General features: G+C 34.8%; 1 long non-coding RNA gene across 1 annotated transcript in view; it reads left to right on the forward strand.

Annotated features, from left to right (window-relative positions):
- The window catches only part of LOC147833706 (uncharacterized), a 41,604-nt gene that overhangs the window by 15,452 nt on the left and 8,770 nt on the right, over positions 1–17,382 (forward strand). Inside the window, exon 2 of the long non-coding RNA XR_015509695.1 lies at positions 9,381–9,537. This is a non-coding gene — a long non-coding RNA (uncharacterized LOC147833706). The remainder of the gene's footprint in view (positions 1–9,380; positions 9,538–17,382) is intronic.

A 17,382-nucleotide genomic window follows, 5' to 3' on the forward strand; every position in this document is an offset into this window, starting at 1 on the left:
TCCATCTGTTGTAGATCTGTTATTCCATCCATCCATCCATCCATCGTCCATCCATCCATTCATCCATCCATCCATCTATCCATCCATCTATCTATCCGTTGTTCTTTCATCCTGTCTATAGTTCCATCCATCCATCCATTGTAGTTATGTTTGTTCCATCCATCCATCCACCATTCTTTTATTCTGTTGTAGTTTGGTTATTCCATCCATTGATTCATTGTAGTTATGTTATACAATTCATCCTTCCATGCATCCACCATTCTTTCATTCTGTCTATAGTTCTGTTCTTCCTTGCATCCATCTCTTGTTCTATCATTCTGTGTATAGTTCCATCCATCCATCCATCTGTTGGTTGTAGTTCTGTTATTTTGTCCATCCATCCATCCATCCATCCATCCATCTGTTATTCTTTCATTCTGTCTATGGTTCCATCCATCTATCTCTCTGTTGTAGTTCTGCTATTCCATCCATCCTTCTGTCTGTTGTTCTTTCATTCTGTCTAGTTCCATCCATCCATTCATCCATACATCTGTTGTAGTTCTGTTACTCCATCCATCCATCCATCCATCCATCCATCCATCCATCCATCCATCCATCCATCCATCCATCCATCCATCCATCCATCCATCCATCCATCCATCCATCCATCCATCCATCCATCCATCCATCCATCCATCCATCCATCCATCCATCCATCCATCCATCCATCCAGATAGATAGATAGATAGATAGATAGATAGATAGATAGATAGATAGATAGATAGATAGATAGATAGATAGATAGATAGATAGATAGATAGATAGATAGATAGAAATAGCTTTCTCCACACAAGGATGTAGACATGCTTCTGTAATGTTTAGATAACCTATTTAAAAATATAAATACCATTCGGTGGCTCAGAAATTATAAAACTGCATCTCTAAGTAATAAAATTGCTTTAAGATATCCAAAACTGAAGCATTCACTCAGCCTCTCTCAAGCAGTAGAGTTGTTTATGCACATCATAATGAAGAGGTCCTTCAAAACATGTCTAAGAATAGTGCTAGAGCTGCCTTTTATCTGGAAAACTTGCATTGCTGATTAGAACACACTGGCCTTTTTTCCTCATTGATTGAGTTTTTTAAAAAGCCCTGGATTTGTAAAAGGACTGTGTTCTTTAGAAGATTAAAGCATGGATTTGCAGACTTCCCTGAAATACTGAGCCTAAATTAAAGCTAAGCCATTAAAAGCACCTGTTTGTGAGCAAAAAGTTTTTTTTGAAAAGCCACTAAGAAATCTGAAAGAACTGGCCCAGTTTACACAGCTCGACTGAATTTGGTATTATAATGTTGAAAGAGTAAACAGTCAAAGTTTGTGGCAGACATTAATAATTGAATTTAAAAGTATGAACTGAAATTGTGTTCAGCTTCCGATTATGATTATTTACATATTTAAAGCAGACAATTAAAATAAAAAAAATAAAAAATCAATAGAGTTGATCAATAGTTAAGGGCCATGAAACCCGGTGTCTAAGCAGGCTGTTTTCACACCTCTAGATTTAAAAAAGTCAGAAAAATGGTCCAGCCTTGTTTAGGTGGGAGTGTCGAGTTGCAGAAGAGGAGAGTGTTTGCATGAAAAGGGGAGTTTCATTACGTGCTCAACAGCTAATTTCACAACAGCAACACAAACACAGATGCAGGGGAGATAGACAATGATATTGTATTTGTACTTGCTGATTTGTACATATTATTGTAGTGATATTACTGTAAACTTAGTAACTATATAATTTTGACTAAGCTATGTCTTTAAAAACTGAAAGAGTACTGCTGACGATACTAACTAACTTTGCTATCTGAATAAGCATAAACAAAGAACACTGATCACACACTTACCAAATCTCAGTCAGGACAATCAACACGAACAGGTACTGTTTTTTTTTTTTTTTTTTAAAGAAGACAAGTGGAAAATCTGGATTTCACCATTTCCATATTCGAAAAAGCTCTCGGGTAAAAAATGTTCCTTACAAACATATTTGTGTTAGCAGACCACTGCTAATCCACACACATGGTTTCACACGCGAGATGTGCTCTCATTTATAAACACAACACTGATGACCCATGTCTCCGAACAATTCTTCTTTTACTACTTGTTTGAATTACAGTTGGCAACACAACGTGGCATCTCTCTGAACACTAACAGGTAAAAATCTTCAAATCTATATCATGCATACTAATGACATTGCTTGTTGTTCACAATAGAGCACGCTGATTGGCTGAGTCTTTTTAATTAATTAATGAACAGATGTTCTGAAAACTCAATGACATTACTTTGTACTGGCCAGTATAGACAGAGAACAGTTCAGGAATTTACAAGATGATCTCATTGCCGTGACGTTGCTTCAAAATTTCTTTTAAAACCCAAAGAACGAATGGCTCAGAACAACAAAGACAACCAATTTTCCTTTTTTAGCTAAATATATGTCCTAATAGTGTTTTTAGCAATTAAGGATATATATGTGACTGTCAACATCTCAAAAAAATGTGTTTTGGTGTTTTGTAACCCTTTAAAATGTTCTCTAAGACATTCTGTAACCACATATTTCAGGCAGTGATGCTGCATATACTCCTTTTCTATTTTTTTTTTTTTTTCTGTGAGCTGTGCATTTTTTCACTAGTCAAATTAGAATTTTTTACAAAGTTGTGCATCTATGAAGTGTTTGCATTTCTTCTTAAATGTGCTTATGCCAGAGGGTGTTTTCACATCTAGAGTTCATGGTCTGAGACTAACCGCCAAAGCCGAGAAACAGGAGTGCAATTAGCACTTAATTTTTTTTATTTTTATTAGGCCTATAAGGAATGCTAATTATAGAACTCTTGAAGTGGAAATTTCCAAATGAAAATCATTTGCCAGCTTTAAGTGGGTCAATTAGAAGAAAAAGATTGTAAGACTGCTTCAGTCAAGAAATTGCTTTTCAGAGTGAGTCCTGAATTAGCATTGAGAAATAGCTACTGACTGTGTGTGCTATGCATACACAGATCGTAGAGTACCACTCTGACCTTTTCATTCTAGCCAGTCCTGTGAAGAACAATGGAAAAGAGGTGCAATTCAAATGCCATAAATAGCTGAAAACATAAATATTTCAGCTCAACCGCAGTCCTTCTTTCAGTGAAAAATGCATGTGTTTCTGTAAAAACACTTAAATGAAGTTGTATAGCATTTGTGCACACTACTGGTGTAGCTGCATACCTACAAATGCTATATTTTGCATCTCATTTTTCAACACTTACAGTAGTTTCGATTTTCTAATATAAGATTATTTTGTTATATGACTGCAAAATTTCATTGCTTATAATAATCATGCTTTTTAATAATAATCCGTTTTTATTACAGTTGCCTTGTATTGTATTGTATTTATTTATTTATTTTTTTATTGCTTATTTGTGAAAAGTAATTGAACAATATACATGAAATGTTAAGAAAAGTATCCAGATACAGATAGGCTTGTCACAATAATCAATATATTGACTATAACACATGGACATGACCTCAATCATTTTTGGGGATGCAATATATATCGCCCATATATAAAGAAAATAAATAAAAATATTCTAGCAATATTTTAGCTGATTCTGCAACCTCTCTATCTCTACTGGAGATGTCAGTGTCAGTATGGTTAAGAAAAACACTGTAGTATTTACTATAAAAAACTTTAGTATATTTTCATCTGGGTGCCTGACATCTAAAAAAATATACGGTAGCAAATATCACAGCCTCTGTTACTTTTTACCTCATACTTTTTTGTTAACATTTGTAATTATTTATTTAGGATATGCATTTTCACATTTGTATTCAAATGCCTAGTTATTAAATTGTTTAAAATGACTATAATTAAATGAAATATTTTTAAGAATAAAATGTTATGTGTCCTTCGGAAGAGTGCACTTGCATTGTTATGATATTATGTTGTCATTCTGGTATTATATAAAATGGTCTTAAAATGACAGCTTGTTTTCTTTTCAGCTTAGACCCTTTAATAATCAGGGGTTGCCACAGAGGAATGAACCGCCACCTTATCCAGCATATATTTTACGCAGAGAATGCCCTTCTAGCCACAACCTAACACTGGGAAACACCTTTACACTCTTGCATTCACACATGTACATTACGGACACTTAAGCCCAATCAATTCACCTATATGCATGTGTTTGGACTGTGAGGGAAACCGTAACACCCAGAGGAAATCCATGCCAACATGGGCAGAACATCCAAACTCCAGACAGAAACGCCATTGACACAGCCGAGGCTCGAACCAGCGACCTTCTAGCTGTGAAGCGATCATGCTACCCACTGTACCTCCGTGATGCCCTGTGCAATATATCGTACAACAAAATCTAGAAATCGTGACAGGCCTAGATATACATGACTGATAATATCGATGAACAATATGATATAGGAAAATGAAAGAGGAAAATAAAGAAATAAAATAATAGTAATTATAACAAATGAATACAATTGCGAAGAAAAATTAATATTTAATATAATAATACATTGATTGATTGATTTATTTTAATGGATAAATGTACCTAATTAATTTGTTATTTATTTGCATTAGAGACTTTTGAATAATTTTTTTAAATAAAGTAATTACAACTTGGTATGCATTTCGCTAATTTTGTTGATGCATTGAATATTTATCTATCAAAATGTAAAAGTTAACAACATATTCAATAATTTTTCTTTTGTGTAAATACCGCATACAATATTTTTAGATACGGAGAACTGATTTCGGTGACGCAGTGGCGCCGTAGGTAGTGCTGTCACCTCACAGCAAGAAGGTCACTGGTTCGAGCCTCGGCTGGGTCAGTTGGCATTTCTGTGTGGAGTTTGCATGTTCTCCCTGTGTTCGCGTGGGTTTCCTCTGGGTGCTCCGGTTTCCCCCACAGTCTAAAGACATATGGTACAGGTGTATTGGGTGGGCTAAATTGTCCGTGGTGAGTGAGTGTGTGTGGATGTTTCCCGGGGATGGGTTGCCGCTGGAAGGGCATCCGCTGTGTGGAAACGTGCTGGATGGGTTGGCGGTTCATTCCGCTGTGGCGACCCCGGATTGATAAGGGGACTAAGCCGAAACGAAAATGAATGAATGATTTTTTTTCATATAGGATCATGGGTAATGTAGTTTATCTGTGAAAACTCCACTATAACTGTTGCTGTTGTTTTAATGCCTTTAACTGAAAAGCATTGTGTCCAAAATTAATAAAGTAATATTTAAAAAAAACAAAATAGCTACATATTTTTTTCAATCAGATCACTAACCCAACTTGTATCAGTCCAGGGTGTGAAATAATCATTAGTGAACTAAATTCCACTTGATTTAACTTGTTTTTAAAACAAGTCAGTTTGTTGCATGGTGGAAACAATACATAATGAAAAGGAAAAATTAAAGGAATGCAAAGTGCATTCCTAAAAGAAAAGCATAACCCTTCCTCTCCCTTTTCTCTTACAGACAACACTCCACTTTTTTTTTTTTTTAGTCCTTCAGAAGAAATGGTACTCAGCAGCAATACACAGAAAAGAGCTACTTATTGTCTGCCTTCTTTATATTCGTAACCACACTTCGTTTTTCCAATGAAGATCAAGCTCCACAATAATTTATCCATCATTGCTACGGGAAAACAAACAACTATAGCCTATAAACTGGAGTTGAAAAGTGTGGCGCTAAAATAAGATAGGATTTCCTATCTCTGGGGGATGTATACATGTGCTTTAATATTCATGAGTGCATATTTATGTCTGTTTAAATGACGCAGAGCCTCCAGCCCCATCCTGCATGCATCTGCCACTAGCCAGGGTCCTTCCCCTTGTTTTATCATTTTGTTTACTTCTATGATTTTTGAATAATTCATAAAGTTGAAAAGCTGGGGGCAATGACATGGGAATGCAGAGAGTATAGACAGCAAAAATGTCAGCCATGGGAAGCTGAAGTATTGAAAAGGGCTTTCCTGAAGAATGACACTTATTCAGTTGTAAATTCAGCAGACTATTAAGGTTTTATGTTGCTAATTTCCACTCGTATACAAACAGCTCACTCATCATCTGACTCATACACACTACACATCACACCTATACAATATTTACACGTTAATGCCGTTCATATACAGATATGATGCAGGCCTGTAGATATGAGTTTATTAGAAGACTTTCGTTTCATGGAAATTTATAATTATTTTGTTTTTTTTAGGTTAAAGGGAACCTATTATGCAAAAATCAGTTTTATAAGGGTTTAAACACAGTTGTGTGAGAACAGTCTGTGAATATAACCAGCTTCTAATGGTAAAAATGTATTATTTTTATTTTTTTGTAATTACACTTGATAAAAACTTTGTACATGGCATCAGAGCGGGAAAACCCCGCCCATTAGGGATAATCTCTCCCTCCCTTGCATAGGGCATCAGTCTTGTTTATTGTTTTTTACCACTATGCTGACACATGGGCATTTGTAGCTCCACCCTCTTTTGAAAATGTATTTTATTTGAATTTTATGCAACACTTACTAAAATGGCAATGATCAGAATGACAATTAGAATCAAAGCTTAAAATTTTCAGTTTCAAAAAGTTCTAAAACATTATTTATTTGGTATCTTGAGTTAAAACATCACATACACACTTTAGAGAAATCAGAGACTTATTTTACATCTTGCATAAAAATACCATAATATGTTTGCAGATGTTTAAAAAACATGCTAAGTGAACATCCTTTTTTTGTGTTTATCTGAAAAATGCTGAAGTCAGATATCCTGCTTTGAAAATGTGCGTTATGAGCCGGAATGCTGTTTTTATTTTGATTCTTTTAACCTGCCTAAAGCCACTTTAGCCAATTATTATTCAGCACCATGGTTTGCCTTGTTGGAAAACCACATATTGCATTCAGAAAAGCTCTCAAAGCATGCGTTTGTGACTAATATGTGCTCCCCGGTGGACAGTAGCAAACTCTGAAATGAGACGCAGATTAAGACTTCCACATGAGGTTAATAATTAGCAAATAATATAAATATTACAAATGTAAACATTAGCTGAGCAGGTTACATTGTAATCCCATCTCCTAACAATGTGCTATCAGCTATGTGATGAGATTTGCAGTGATGAGCAATTTGGCTGTTTGCACCAAGCGCAACATGACAGAAATATACCTATACCTAGTTATATTTATATAAATATAGCTATATCAATATCAAGTTCAACCACTGGGTGTAAAACTTACATACTGTAACCCTTAAGTCACACTACAAATTCTATCTTACATATATACAAATCAATTCAAGTTTATTTGTATAGTGCTTTCCACAATAATTATCATTCCATAGCAGCTTTACAAAAAGGTGCACATTATTGCTACATTATAGTCCAAATAATAAATTTAAAAAACTTTAGATAAACTTTAGATCTTAGATAAACAGAATGTTAAATTGTAAAACAGTGTGTATGGCTTGTTTTTTTCTACGGCAAGCTGAATGGATGTAATAAAGCATTTCATACAGAAATATTGGCACAAGGATTTGGGGAGAGTTATTAAAACCTATTAGACACGTTCTTCACACTATTTCTGTTGTTGTCAAAACTGACAGTTGAAACGGTGTGATTAAATTTGTTGGCCACACTTATTCCTAAAATATACATAATCTGACAATTTACCTGAAAGAAAAAAAAAAAAAAAACAGCACAAAAGGATTGTGAGCTATCAAAATTAAATGGTTAGTTTTGACTTCTTGGGAACTTTAACCTGCAGTTATACAGTACTGTATATATTGTCCTTCCTATTTAACTAATGAGCTACAATTGCAACAATAACCACTTAATTAAAATCAAACCCAACTTCATTATATATTAAGTAATAACATTGCATCTAAATGTATTTGCTATTAATCTGTAAAACTGACGTTAATAGAAAGGGACATTTTTCCAGTGTTCTCTAAAAGTAATTAATTCGATTTTTTTTAATGAATGGCCATGCATAGTGGCTTCATGAATCACATTCAGTTACGCTGATGAAATTGATGAATTTATGAAGCTGGAAAACTTGTGGCCCTGAGTGATTTATACTACATAGTGCTTAAGTAATTTATTAGATGGCCTGTCAGGAGAGAAAACCAAATTAACCAGTCGAAAAACATTAAAGATTGTTGTATATCAGGTAAATAAACAAAAATGGCAAAATCTTTATTCATGCTCATGTTTTAAACCAAGCAGATAATTGTAACAGGTTATTTAAAATAAAGTGTGTTGCTGTTTTCCTTGTAAAAAATTTTATTTAAAAACAAATTATTGACATATTTAATCTTAAATATTTCTAACAATGCTTGTAAATGTGTATTACTAGAGATGTTTGTGCATTCCTCAAATGTACAGTTAATTTAGACAGAAATAAAAAAGGCATCTGCTTAATGGAGTAAATACCACAATGACTAAAGAGCTAACACATACCGGCGGATAAGCAGAAATAAAAAAATACAAGCTTTAGAAATCAACAGTATTTTTTGCGTCAGATGTAGTGGTCTAATTACATTTTTTTTCCAAATACTTACACAATTTCAAAGAAGTGTTACCTTTTTAAAAAACTCTACACACAATTCTCAAAACTGCACACACAAAATGCCTCACATCTTCTTTAAAATGTAACACTGCATTCAAAATGTCATAAACACATGTCAGAATGAAGCATTCACAGCAAATTGCGAAACACAACTATCATAACAGTAAATGTTTGGATATACCATGTTTTACAGTGATTGGTTAGTGATCGGTTAAGAATTTGGTGTTTGCACATTTGAGGAATGTGTGTGTGACCTAGTGAATAAGTGTAACATTTTGATTGGGTGTGTTTGGAAAAGGAAAAAGCTATTCGTTTCATGTTAGATTTGAGTGTTTTAGGTAGAGAGTTGTGTGTAGTGTTTTAAAAAAGTGTTTCATGCAATTGAAAACAGTTCAAGGCTGAGAAATAGCTTCTGGTTTTGGAGATTTGCTGTGTAGTTTTGCATTTTGAGTAAGATGTTTCAGAAATCGTGTGACAAGAAAAGATTTTGTGTAAGCATTTGTTAAAAAAAATGTAAAAAGTTTGCTCCATAAAGTAAAACAAAGTGTTAGAGTATTATAAGACAAAGAAAAAATCACTGAAAAAAAATCCCCATGTTAACTTTATAACTCTGTATTCAACTTTACTTGTACTTTGGACTGGAAGAGAAAAGTACCTTCGGCTACATCTGCATTGTTGCAGTATCTCTGACCTTAAAGAGGTGTTCTTTGATAGTCATTCTCTACCTTATCCTCTGACCAAAGATATATGAGAAATCAGATTTGCATTTAAATGTACTTTTTCAAACTCTTCTTTTCTCTTTTCTTGACGCAGGTGACAAAACTCTCCTCTGACACAATACAAGGATCTTTGCGGTCTGGAGACAGAAGAAAGCTCTACCTAAAGCCCTTTAATAAATGGCTGTTGTTGTTCGCTCTGACACCGCAGCACCTTTGTGGCATGAAGCTGCCTGTTCTGGATTTTAAATAAGGTACCATTTTACATTGACTACTATTCCTGCACTGAAGCTTTTTGATGCTCAAAATTAGGCAACACTATCGCTGAACTCTAGTGAATTATATGTACTAAACACACACATACACACACACACACACACACACACACACACATACATATATATATATATATATATATATATATATATATATATATATACACACACACACACACACACACATATATATATATATATATATATATATATATATATATATATATATATATATATATATATATATATATATATATAGAAATAACCTGATGTGTCAATTATGAGTAGTCACTGAGATATAAAATAATAATAATATAACACGCTAATAATAAAGTTATAATGATTTTAATGCTTGTGTCTCAAATCACCCTGAAAAAATGCATCCAGCTTGATGTGAAGTGCTCACTTTGTCAAGCACTAAAAAGTAGAAATGAGATCCCAAATGAACTTTAATGGCTGATTTTGCCTTTGGGAGCCGAGTCATACGCTATTTCGAGATGGCTTTATTCAAAAGTGAAAGCCAATTATAGCAGCTTTCTATCTTTAAGACCTCGAATGCTAACGCAATTTTAGACTAGTAATTATGCAGAGCCAGCTGAAATGACTGTCCGGTTATTTATACACCTGTATTGCCATAACTCATATAAAGGATGTTAAAGTTATGGCCACCATTTCATGTTCTAAGAAAGAGGAATTATACCATGCACTAAAGCTAATAATAGCAGTCTAATGAAGTCCGCTTGAAAGCAGCGTTTAAAAAAAGGGAAACTCAAGGGTTTTCTGATTAATGGCGCTATCTGCTTTTTTTTCCACGCTTCACTTAAACCACTGAAGTCAATTAATTTGAAATGCATTGAATGCAGTCTGTTGAGTGAAGACTGAGAGTGACATCACTGAGACAGCTGGTCTTGATTGTCTTTTACATAGTGAGTATAAATTTATTTTGGAGTTGGTAATTAATGGGATTGTGCACCAAAGATAACATTCTGTCATTGTTTACTCACCCTCACTTCATTATCATAAAAGTTTTTTTTTAAACTCATTTAAAATGAACGGGGCCTGAAGCTCTTAGACATTACGAAACAATAAAGATAAAAGTGTATGCACAATTTCTAATGTCATATTGATTTGTTTGGGTCACTTTCTCTAAAATAACTACAAAAAAGTAGAATTTAAAGGTGAAATATGCCAGATTGTTAAAACAAAAATCTCCAAAAAGAAAGAAAAAACAAACAACAACGACAACATTTGAATAATATAATGTGTTTTGCTGTCTTATATACTTACATTATTCCACATTATTAGTCATTAAGCCTTTAAAAATAAAACCTTGCTGAAATTCAGCAGGATCCAACACACCACTTACCTTCATATTCCAGGATCCCACGAGACTTTGTATCCTACAGAGAACATTCAGAACATTCAGAAATCCAACAAGAAGCATGTCAAATCCTACAACAAACTTGTAGGAATCCTGCAGGGAACATGCAGGAATGCTATAGGGAACATGCAGGACTTCTGCAAGAATCCTACACGGGAATGTGCAGGAATCCTACAGGGAACATTCAGAACTCCTTTAGAAATCCAACAAAGCGCATGTAAAATTCTACAACCAACATGTAGGAATCCTACAGAGACCATGAAGGATTGCTAGGGAACTTGCAGGACTTCTGCAGAAATCCTACTGGGGAACATGCAGGACTCCTGCAGGGATCCTACAGGGAACATTTAGAACTCCTACAGAATTCCTCCAAGACGCATGTCAAATCCAATAAGGAACATGTAGGAATCCTGCTGGCAATCTTCTATTATAGCCTTTAGCAGGCACCAATCACATTTAAACAAATTTCTTCTTTAATATTCTGATACAAATATCTGATACAAATATATTCTGTTATATAATATCCAAAATTGTAATATATAATATAAAATGTATAAGAAACATTTAGCCAACAACATAACATGCATAACATTCAAGCTCTTGGGAAACCCAAACTGTGCCGAAAACACGCGGTGATACTTCTTCTTCTTGTTTTCGTATGGTGACATCCAAACGCACTACCGCCACCTACTGATATGTGCGAAGTGACTCTCCAGAGTGAGAGTTGTCGATTTGAAGCTTCTCAGTCTCATTGAATCAACATGTTCTGATCAAATTAATTTAATTATTTCTTGATTCAGTTTCAAATAACATGAATTAATCATTTAACATGCGTAAACTTGATTTGTTCTTTTCAATCTGACAAATTTTTATTTTGTAAATCCAATACATGCCTAGTTGATTTTTTGAGTGCAAGGAGCATGTCAAATCCTACAACAAACATGTAGGAATCCTGCAGGGAAATGCAGGAATGCTACAGGGAACATGCAGGACTCCTGCAGGAATCCTACAGGTATCATTCAGAAATCCAACAAGCATGTCAAATCCTACAAAAAACATGTAGGACTCCTGCAGGGAACATGTAGGAATGCTACAGTGAACATGCAGGACTTCTGCAGGAATCCTAAAGTGAACGCCAGGACTGGGATCCTACAAGTAACATAACAGAAATAGAAATCATATCATCCATTTGGCCATCATATTCCATCACGACATTGTTTGAGACAAATAATTAACAAAATAAAATATTAAATATACATATTTTTTTAATTGGCACTATAATTTTAGGAATTTTAATGGGTCTGTATGAAATGGGGTCCCCATTTTTCGAAAGCGCGCACACACACATAAAAACATTTTTTTTTTAGAACATCATAGTCATGTAACCTTACACTGGACTATAGTGCACAAGTCACCACATACTCATACTTGCAGCCTCTATTCATTCTAATTGCATCGATAAGAGTGTTTATTACAGCTTTTGAAATGCCAAAATTTACATGAAGGAAGTAAAACTATATGAGCTTGCAAGTGTCTGTATTATTTATGCCAGAATAAACAACTACAAAAATAAAACCTCTTTCAACAAAAAAAAAAAAAACCTTCATGTGCTGCATTTTAAAGTGTGAAGATCTTACATTATTTTATCGAGGCTGACTTAAACCCCTGCACCTTCTTCATCTCATATTTATTTTGTCTGTCAGTGTGCGAGACTGTGGTCAGGAGATGGATGCACCGAGAGAAATAGCTCACGCTGATGGATCAATGCAAACATCTCTGTTGACAAGGATGAATGTGAAAATAAAACCCACACATTAAAATGAATCACTTCTGATATCTGAGCGGGGCATAGTCTCCCTACTGAGACAGTCTGGTCATTTCAGGGTGATTTTTGTATCAAAACAGATTAGCAAACATTTCAGAAGAGATTAGCTGTGCTCTGCATACTAAAATGTCCCTGGTGATGATAGCAATACTGTGTGCAATGTTGATCGTTGTTGGGATATTTAGCTTATTTCAGCATTTTTGACAGGCATTTAGTTTATTTCAATATTACTGTATGTATACAAACACCTTAGGTACAACTATCTTTTGCGCGTTAAGGTCACTTCAAACGGATAACATCACTAGGTTAAACCATTTTGTCACATGAATGATTTGGTTTAGTGTATTTTGTGTGTTTATGTTGTATTGCCTCCGGTGCCTAGTCTGCAGCTCGAGAAGTTTGGCTAGTGGAGAAATAGTTGTGCCCAACTAAGCCTGGTTTCTCAAGGTTTTTTTTCCCCCCTTCACTTTCGTCAACTGGTTAATTTTGTTCCTCACCACTGTCGCCACTGTCTTGTTTGGTTTGGGACTTGTAGAGCTACACATTGATGGATTTGCTCTTCAGAGTTTTGACTTTCAGCAGTGAAATTTAAACCACACTGAACTGAACTAAATGGAACTTCAAATCTGAAAACTGAACTGACACAGTTTCAATTTTCTAGAACTTCTATGTTAAGCTGCTTTGACACAATCAAAATTGTAAAAGTGCTTTCGGTATACAGAAGAATTGTTTTGAATTAAATTCTAAAACTCTTGCTGGTAAAATCGTTAAAATTTCTCTATAAATTATTTTAAATCTTGCAAAAATGTATTATATTATTATAAAATAACAGTTATCTATACCAATGGTTCCCAAAGTGTGGCTCGGGTCACTCTGGGGGGGTCGCGAAACAATGAGTGGGGGTCGATTAGTGATTTCTAATAATATATATGTTATTAAATTATTAGAATGACCATATTTGATCAATAACCTACAGAAAATAAAAATAGTATTTATTAGTTAGATATTAAAAAAAATAAAAAATCCACTTTTTTCAGTGGATTGGGACCCCTGGGGTTATTACACTAGATTAATGACATAGCAGCAGCGTTAGTTGCTGCAGATTGATTTTACAGCCCAATGTTAAACTCCAAGTGGTGATCTCCAAAACAAACAATAGTCTTGTGCTGTAAACATTGTGTCCACCATTCTCATTGGTAAATTAAACAAATGAATAATGACTATAAAAAATAATATGATTGTTAGACTGTTGCACTTTTTTGTGTTGTCAATAAGCTTGTTTATATAGTTCCTATTGTTCTGTGCACACCATTGTGTGTGATGTTGTATGTTTATAACCACCTCTGAGGATACTGGGGGGCGCGAGTCACTCGAACAGTTATTTTGGGGGTTACAAGCTGAAAAGTTTGGGAACCCCTGGTCTATATATATATATATATATATATATATATATATATATATATATATATATATATATATATATATATATATATATATATATATATATTGTTTTTTTTTTTTTAATAAATGCAGACTTTATTAAAAAAAACAATAAACATTGATATTACTGTACAAACCAATTTAAAAAAGAAAAAAAAAGAAAATTAAAGAAAAAAAAAAAGAAAAATTAAATAAAATTCTCACCCATCAAATTTTTTGGCACTACAGTTAGAACAATCTGGGAAACACATCGTATTGTCATTTGCAGTATCATTTTAATGTTGTTTAATAAAATAGCAAAAATGAAAACAAAGAAAAATCTAACCCTACTAAACTTTTACTTATTTTCTATTAATATAGAGATATTTAATTTATTCTTTTATTCTTAATTTTTAAATAATAAAGAATAGATAAAGTCAGTAAATATTATTTAATTAGTGATCATTTATTTTTACTTTGGCAGAAAATGAATTCTATTGGTTTACAACTGACTATAAAGCATTTTAATTCACATTATAAATGACTCGGGGCTCTATTTTAACAATCTAGGCCCAAAGTCTAAACCGCATGACGCAAAAGCATTAAGGGCGTGTCCAAATTTACTTTTGCTATTGTAAGGACAAAAAAATATGCTCTGAGCCACGGTGGTCTAAAAGGGTTATGCTTGTTCTCTTAATGAGTTATAGGTGTGTTTTGAGAATAAATCAATCAGAGTCATCTCACATTCCCTTTAAGAGTCAGTTGCGTCTCACCATAGCATTACTATTTACATGACAGACTTTGTAAGTGGAAAAACTGAGCGCTTCACTAGTGTGAAAGCAATTAAACAGACCATCTGCAGCACGAGGATAAAGAATGAACCTTCTCCATTCGGCCACTTTACTTTCTCTTTCTCTCTTTCGGGGATGAGGAAACGGTGTTGTACGTACTCCACTGAAGACATCCATTAGCCTACATAATTAATTTTGTTTGTTAAGCACAAAGATTTTTTTCAAAACTATTTCTAAATTCAGTTCTAATTTCGAGCTAACAAATAAATAAGCAATAACAACAAAGTGTGGTCAAAAAAACTAAGTTATATCCAAACACACGTCCTATGCTTTATATGGTCTAAAACCTGACTGGTAGACAAAACTAAGCTTGTTTTTGATAAAAATAAAAATAAATATACATATAATAAATAATACTGCAAATAATAATAACAAAGCAAGTTGTCATGAATAAACTGAAAAAGCCCCCTGATTTGAAGGCATGGAGGCACAAGTTTTTATATTTATGTAGAAAATAATAATTTTTGTAAAAGGTGCAAAACAGGAAAATTAAGGTTGCACTGGTCTGAAAATAGCAACACATCGTGACAAACACATCTTGCACCTTATTGCACCGGGTGTATGATAGGGCCCTGAAACTCCACATACCTGCAGATATGAATTTCTTGTGTATCATTTACTGTGAACTGAGATAGAGAAAACAGTCATCACATGCTGTTTATATTATAAGATCATGGTGTTGTGCATCAAATTACATATTTATGTAATTACAATGCAATCTGTGTATGATTTCATAATCACACTAAATCATATTTACTTTCAAGCCTTGTTATAATAGCTACTGTATGTGTCTGTCTGTAAAGGAGCTGGTTTGTAAAAGTAATTTGTTCCTGAGTCAGACATTGCCGGCTCGCTGTGTTTGTTGTTGAATGCTAACAGGACGACCACTGTGATGCACGCCAGCCTATTTTTGTAGCATCATTAAGATCATATTTACCTGCCCTTAAGTGTCACATAAAAATGAGCAAACTGTGTTTTGCTCGTTTTATATGTCACTCACACGCCTCCTCAAACTGCATACGAATAGACGGTTCTTGGCCAGAATATGCGCCAAATTCATTGCCAAATGTCTGTCTCGTCCCTGACTAAAAAGAGTGCTGTGAGTTTATGACATGCAGTAATAATTCCCAGTGTTTTAGCATACCGTCAGCTCTACCTGTCTGGCCTCAAACTGACAAAGTCCAACAGGGCACATCACGTCCTCTTTTAGCTGTGAGAAAGTATTTGCACCCAGTGGAGCATTCAATCACATGAGAACAGGCCTACTGACACCAGAGTCGCCATAACTCTCCTCAGAACAAGAGGCTTTTGCTCCGGTCCCGCAGTCACGCAGGTCCAGGACTCCACTAAGATTCAGAGCATGCTCTCCTGCTTCACACAGCGATCAGTCTCTTGGCTAATGAGTCACGGAGCTCTTGCGGCACAACGGAGAAGCTCGGTTCTACCTCTACCCATCCCGCCGAACGATGACCTCTCGCTTCTGCCGGTCTGAAAGACAGCCAAGTCTTTTCATTAGAAAAAGTGGTCTGAGTCTCGGCTCCTAGACCGACTCGCTCAGTCATTTCTGTCCGCCGCAGAGCCATTACGATGATTGAGGTTAATTGTGTAAATATTTCAGGTGGCCCGGCACTGTGCGTTTTGTCATTGCAGCACCAAAATAGAACGTTACATGTCGCTCGGTTGTTCATTCCAGTAATAAAAATAGATTAGTGAAAGATTTGTGCTTTAAAAGGACTAATGGATTAGATGCTTTTTGCATTGTTAGCTTTCTTTAGTGTGTCTAAGTTGAGCATGAAAAAGATCTGCAAAGTTACAAAGTCAATCCAATATCAGTTTGTATCAGTGGAGTTTCACCTCAAACTCCCTCAACCACCTAAACAGTTGCCTTGAATACTTTTGGGGGAGCATACCTAATACTTACATTAGATTTGGGCAGTCGTGGCTTTATGTCCAGAGAGTTGGACTTGTGAAAGATTGCAGGTTCGAATCTCAGCACCTGCAAGAATTGCTGGTGGTGAGAGTAAATAACCAGTGCTCTCAGCCCCCTCAGTACTACAATACTATGGCTGCGAGTCCCTTGAGCAAGGCATCAAGCCCCCAACTGCTCCTCGTGTTTTGCAGCATTGGCTGCTTACTGCTCCTGGTGTGTGTTTACACTGTTGTGTGTGTGCACTTAAATGGGTTAGATCAGGGGTGCTCAAAATTTTGGTATAAAGGGCCAAAAACCAAATATCATTATGAGCTATGGGCCGAAGTTAAATATACTAAACTACATTACATTAAAGTTGCCATGGGTAGTTTCCTGATTTATTTCCTAATATTTCAAAATAAACAGAAAACGTTATTTT

This window comes from Danio rerio, chromosome 15 (genome assembly GCF_052040795.2).
Source record: "Danio rerio strain M-AB ecotype USA chromosome 15, GRCz13ab, whole genome shotgun sequence".
Classification (NCBI taxonomy): Eukaryota; Metazoa; Chordata; class Actinopteri; order Cypriniformes; family Danionidae; genus Danio; species Danio rerio.